The sequence below is a fragment of the Hyaena hyaena genome, unplaced genomic scaffold (genome assembly GCF_003009895.1).
Source record: "Hyaena hyaena isolate Hyena2069 unplaced genomic scaffold, ASM300989v1 scaffold_252, whole genome shotgun sequence".
Taxonomy (NCBI): domain Eukaryota; kingdom Metazoa; phylum Chordata; class Mammalia; order Carnivora; family Hyaenidae; genus Hyaena; species Hyaena hyaena.
The window spans coordinates 1,024,676-1,031,694 of NW_024080884.1; positions in this window are offsets into that span (position 1 = coordinate 1,024,676).

Genomic DNA, 7,019 nt, shown 5'->3' on the forward strand with positions numbered 1-7,019 from the left:
ATTATGGATATTAGTCCCTTATTAGATATGTGAACAACAAATATCTTCTCCCATTCTTGGGGTGGTCTTTTCATTTTTTTTTTGAATTTTATTTATTTATTTTGAGAGAGAAAGAGTGTGTGCATGCGTGCTTGTGCACACACAAGTGGGGGAGGGAAAGAGAGAGAGAGAGAGAGAGAGAATCCCAAGCAAGCTGTGCATTGTCAGCACAGAGCCAGTTGTTGGGCTTGAACCCATGAGCCCCAAGATCATGACATGAACCAAAACCAAGTGTTGGGTGCTTACCCAACTGAGCCACCCAGGCACCCCTTCACATTCTTGATAATGCACTTTGCTGCATGAAACTTGTAAATTTTGATAAATTACAATTTATTTTTTCTGTGGTTATTTGTGTTTTTAGTGTCATATCTAAGCAACTCTTAAAGTAAGCCAAGGTCCAAAGATGTATGCCTATTACTTAAATGAGTTTTATAGAATTATCTCTTACAGTTAGGTCTTTGGTGAGCTTTGAGTTAAATTTTGTATATTGTGTGAGTCAGGGTCCATATTCTTCTGCCTGTGGCTATCTAGTTGTCTGTCCCAGCACCATTGTGGAAAAGACTATACTTTCCTTATTGATTGGTTTTGACATCTTAGTCAAAAATCAGTTGGCCATGGAGATAGTTTTAAATTCTCAATTCTAGTCTACTGATCTGTACTTCCAACCTTATGCCAGTACTACACTGTCTCACTGCTTTCTTTTTTGAATATTTTTATTTCATACATATATATAACATGGAATTCACCATTTAAAATATTTTAAGTGTACAATTCAGTGGTATTAAGTTCACTCACAATGCTGTTCAACCATCACTACCATCTATTATTTCCAAAACTTTATTGCCCTAAACAGAAACTGCCTATTAAGCAGTAGTTTCCCACTTTTTTTTTTTTTTTAATTTATTTCTGAGAGAAAGAGACAGCATGAGCAGGGGAGGGTCAGAAAGAGAGGGAGACACAGAATCCGAAGCAGGCTCCAGGCTCTGTCAGCACAGAGCCCGACGCGGGGCCCAAACCGTGAGATCATGACCTGAGCCGAAGTCAGACGCCCAACCGACTGAGCCACTCAGATGCCCCAGTAGTTTCCCACTTTTAATCTCCTTCATATTAATTTAATCTTTATCTATAAATTTTCCTATAGTAGGTATTTCATATGAGTGGAATCATACTAATATTCATTCTTTTTTGTCTGGTTTATTTCACTTGGCATAGTGTTTTCAAGGTTCATTCAAGTTTTGACATGTATCAGAACTTAATTTTTATGACTGAATAATATTCCATTGTATGAATATATCACAGTTTGTTTATCCATTCACCTCCTGATGAACAGTTACATTGTCTCCACTTTTGGGCTGTTGTGATTAATGTTGCAATGAACATTGGAATACAAGTATCTGAGTACCTGCTTTCAACTTTGGGGAATATATGCTTATGAGTAGAATTTCTAGGTCATATGGTATTTATCTGTTTTATATTTTGAGGACATAACAATTGGTTTCCACAGTGACTGTTCCATTTATATTCTACCAACAACATACACTGGTTCCAACTTCTCCACATCATCAACACTTATTGTTTTCTTTAATATATATATACATATATATAGTCTTGGGGTGCTTGGGTGGCTCAGTGGGTTAAATGTCTGACTTTGGCTAAGATCATGATCTCATGGTTCTCCAGTTCAAGCCCTGCATTGGGCTCTGTACTGACAGCTCATGGCCAGGAGCCTGCTTCGAATTCTGTGTCTCCCTCTCTTTCTGCCTTTCCCCCACTCACGCTCTGTCTCTCTATAAAAAATAAATAAAACATTAAAAAAATTAAAAATATATATATAGTGTTAAAAAATACAGCCTTTCTAGTGTGTGTGAAGTAGTATCTCAATGTGATTTTGATCTACATTTCTTTTTTAATGTACATTTCTTAATAACTGATGATTTTGAACACCTCTTCACAGGTTTATTGATTATTTGTGTATCTTTTTGGATAAATGTATATTAAAGTTTTTTTTCTATTTTTAAATTGTGTTGTTTGTTTTTTCATTATTGAGTTGTATGAGCTCTTTACACATTCTAAATATCAAATCTTTATCTGATACGTGATGTGCAAATATATTTCCCAACCTGTCAGTTGTCTTCTTACTTTCTTGATGTTTTTGATGTTCAAAGTGTTTTTATTTTGTTGAAGTTGTATTATCTCATTTTTTTTCTTGCTTCAGCTCTTAGTGTCATATTTAAAACCTATAGTTATATCTAAAGTCATGAAAATTTAGCCCTATGTTTTCCTTTAAAAATTTATGGGTTAGCTCTTGTATTAGGTCACTGATCTATTTTGAGTTCCCTTTTTGTATATAATGGGAAGTGAGGATACAACCTTAATTTCTATGTATGAAAATCGAATTGTCTCATATCATTTGTTGAAAGGCTGTTCTTTCCACATTCAGTGGACTTGGTGTCCCTGCAAAAATCAATTGGCTGCATATATATATGGATACATTTCTGAACTCTCAATTCCGTTCCATTGATTGATTAGTCTATCTTTTTTAACTTGTTTTTTTTTTTTTTTTTTAATTCAAGTTAGTTAACATACAGTGTAGTATTGGTTTCTGGAGTAGAACCCGGTGATTCATTGCTTATTTCAGTACCACGCTGCTTTATGACTATAAATTTGCAGCTTGTTTTAAAATCAAGAGATGTGATTTCTCTGACTTTGTTTTCCATGATTGCTTTGGCAATTTTGAGCCCTTTCCAATTCCATATGAATTTCAAGATTGCTGGTGTAGTCTTGACCATAAAGACTACTAGAATTTTTTTAATTTTTATTAATGTTTTATTTATTTTTGAGAGAGAGATAGAGACAGTGTGAGCAGGGGAGGGTCATAGAGAGAGGGTGTCACAGAATCCAAAGACAGGCTCCAAGCTCTCAGCTAGCTGTCAGCACAGAGCCCCGCACGGGGCTCAAATCCAGGAACCGTGAGATCATGACCTAAGCCGAGGTCGGACACTTAGCCAACTGAGCCACCCAGGCACCCCAAGACTACTAGAATTTTGAAAGGAATTATATTTAATTTCTGGTTCACATTGGGTCACACTGACATCATAAACTGAATCTAAAGTTTCCTTCCCATGAACGTGGGATGTTTTTCAACTTATTCAGGTCTTGTTGAATTTCTTTCTTCCTTATTTTATAGTTACTTCAACTGCACAGACACCCAACAAGCACCTGCACCTAGGATCCTGGAGCCACCATTGCCACAGGAGTGCCCACACATGGGCCCCCAGATCTTTGTTTGTGCCTCCCTCATACACCAGCTGCAAGGCTGTTCTGTGAGCACCCATACCTAAAACATTAGCACTCTCTGCACCCAAAGGTCCATCAAGTGATGAGTGAATAAACGAAGTGTGGTTTATGCTTGCAGAGGAGTATTTCTAGGCAACAAGAAGGAATGAAATACTGGCACCTGCTACAATATGAATAAATTTCAAAACCATTATGACAAGAGGAAGAGGTCTGTCAAAAGTGATCACATTATTACATAAGGGAGGATGGGAATATATAGACTAAGCTAATCTCTAAAGATAGAAAGTAAATTGATAGTTGACTAGAGCCAGAAGGAAGAGGTTGCATGGCAATGGACATAGACTGCTAGCTGGGTATGTAGTTTCTTTCTGAGGTGATGGAAGTCTTCAACAATTCATTAGGATGATGATTGGACAAACTTGTAAGTATACTAAACTCCTGTGCATTGTATACTTTGGTGAGTTTGTGGTATACAAATTGCATTTCAATAAAGAACTTTACAACAAGAAACCTACCACTGATACAGGCAAGAAAACGCATGCGTCTTAATTGCATTATACTAAGTGAAAGAGGCCTGACTCAAGAGGTTGCATATTGCATCATTCCATTTATATGATAATCTGAAAAACAAAACTATATGGGGATCAGCAAACCAGAGGTTATGATGGTCTAGGGGACGGGGGGGGGTGGTTAACTACAAAGGAAGTAGGAGACATTTTCAGGTGGGTGGGGCTTTGCTCTATGCTGATCTGAGTGGTGTATTGTATACATTTATCCAAACTCTCAGGAACGAACATACTGACATGTATTAACTTTATTTTATACAACTTACATCTTTCAAAAATGAAAAGTGAAGAAATGACAACATGAGCCAAAGGTATCTGTGTGCTCATTTAACAACTCAAGCAAAGTGCCTAGATGCAGTTAAATTGTTTCTTCTGTAGATAGGTTGGATGAGGGCCTCTGGATGTCCCCAAAGGGGTCCTGTCCCTCTGAGAACTGTGTCTCTAAAATTCTGTACTCATTCTCATTCATTAGCCTCTGAAATCCCAACATGGTCCCGCGTGATATCATTGCAGAGGGATCAGACTGTGTGCAGAGCCCCTTAGTTCATTAATTTGCAATTAGGAATAATCTAATATGTGCAATACCAGAATATAGAAAACAAAAACACCAATGAAAAGAATCAAGTAGGGGTGCCCGGTTGGCTCAGTCGGTTAAGCGTACGACTTTGGCTCAGGTCAGGGTCAGGTCATGATCAGGTCATGATCTCGTGGTTTGCGGGCTCTGTGCTGACAGCTCACAGGCTGGAGCCTGCTTCAGATTCTGTGTCTCCCTCTCTCTCTGTCCCTCCCCTGCTCATGGTCTGTCTCTCTGTCTCTCAAAAATAAATAAACATTAAAAGAATTTTTTAAAAAGAATCCAGTAAAGGCTATACTGGAGGAGAGACAGATCATGTTCATGGGTTAGGAGACTTTAACATACCAATTTTCTCATCTTGATTTACAGACAGATTCAACTTAATCAATCTTCCTCAATCAAAATGTGAGGAAGAATTTTGGAAATATTGGTAAACTGACTGAAAAATTTGTATGAAGAGGTAAATCTACTAGAATACTTAACGTAGTATTTAAAAAATATAAATAATAAATAAAGTGGAAATATGCTCATTGCCTGACTTCATGACTTATTCTAAAGCTCTACTAATTGAGAAAGTGTATATACTTTGTGTGTGATTTAGTAGGTAGAATTAATTTCATGTCTTCTTTGCCACTTAATGAGATAATTTTAATTTAAAATATGTTATATATATTATCCATTAGACAATGTAGTTTTCAAAACATCAATTTTTCCAAAAGTGGGGAATATAAGCAATGAGTGAGAAAATAGAAGAAAAACTAGTTGTGTCTTTTTTAAAAAAATTTAATCCTTATTTTTGAAATAGGAGAGTGAGAGACAGAGCATGAGCAGAAGAGGGATGCAGGGCTCGAACCCATGAATCGTGACATCATGACCAGAGTCAAAGTGAGACACTTAACCAACTGAGCCGCCCAGGTGCCCCAAAACTAGTTGTGTCTTATAGAAAGTTCCAAAATTCTTTTCTGAAGAATTATGTAATAGATAATGAGCTAAATTATCAGTGGTCCAAACATGTTAACAGTTGGACTCAGAGTTTAATTAATTTATTGGATAATTTAACAAATGCTTACTGAGGAATTAGTGTGAAACAGGCTATATGTTATGTTGGAGATGAAATTGTTAGTAGAGAAGACAAAGGTACTCTTCTTGTGCAGTGTACATTCTAGGTAGAAAGGTAAGTGAATAAATAAAGGGACAAATACATAAATAGAAATAGTTGAGTACTGATCAGAACTATGATGAATTAAGTAAGTTGGGAACAGTATCCATAGGGGGTGGGGTGACTATGATACAGTAAAATTTAAGGAAAGACCTCAGGGAAGTGAGGGAGCTTTCTAAGCATTGGCAACAGCAGGTACAAAGGCCCTGAGGCAGGATTGAGCTTGGATTGTCCTGGGACAGCAGGGAGCTCAGTGTGAGGGAAGAGGAAAGAGGAATCAGGAGAGTGGCAGGACATGACATAGCTCATGTGAAACTAAAGTATCCTTGCGTGAGGGACACTAGCCATTTCATAGTATTTCCAGAGAGAAAAATAGCTAACGTTATCATTACTCAGTGCATTTATCTTACACAGTTGGGGAGTTGGTATTCCTACAGAAAAATGGAGAAACTGCTATATTTAATCAATTGATCCCCTTTTCTGATACTCTGGTCTTCCTGCTTTTGAAAGTTATCATGTGACCATTCTTCTACCAAATGACTTTCTGAAGACATAAAGATGAACTCCTTCAAGATTTTACACATATGTGATTCTGAAAAAAACATGTTCTAACAAAAAAAGCACAGACTTCTTTAAAAAATCCATGTCAGGTTTTCTTCCTTCATTTTGGATTCTTATAATAGTTTTTTAAACTAGAAAAAAATTTATTAAATTAAATTTATTTATTTATTTATTTATTTATTTATTTATTTATTTTAATAGTTTATTGTCAAGTTGGCTTCCATAAGAGGGGAAATTTGTCAAAAGAGGTAGCTGGAGTATGGCTAGTTTTTAATAAGAAAGTTAAAAATAATTAATTGTGAATCAGAGTACAAATTAATGTCTAGCATTTAAAATTTTTTTCTATGAGCACTGGGTGTTAGAAAAAAATTTTAAATGCTAGACATTAATTTGTACTCTGATTCACAATTAATTATTTTTAACTTTCTTATTAAAAACTAGCCATACTCCAGCTACCTCTTTTGACAAATTTCCCCTCTTGAGTGTATGTGCACACCAGGGACCCTTGCATGCACTTCTCTTCATGGGTTTGGGCTGAGTTTCACAAATATACTTGCATTGGCATACGGTGGGAAAAATGTGAACATATGAATAAATCACATATAATTAATAAGCCTCATGATAAGAGTGATGTAAACATTTTAAGGTCCTCATGGCTATTTCCATCCAGATATTACACAACTGGATCATCTTCTTTTTCATCTTTTTTAGTGACGGGCTTTTGAAGAGGAAAGTATCACAGCAGTAATTTAACTGCAATGTAGGCTGTAAACAGCAAGTTACCCAACCAGAATGAAGGTGGGTCATTGTGGATCCTACAACC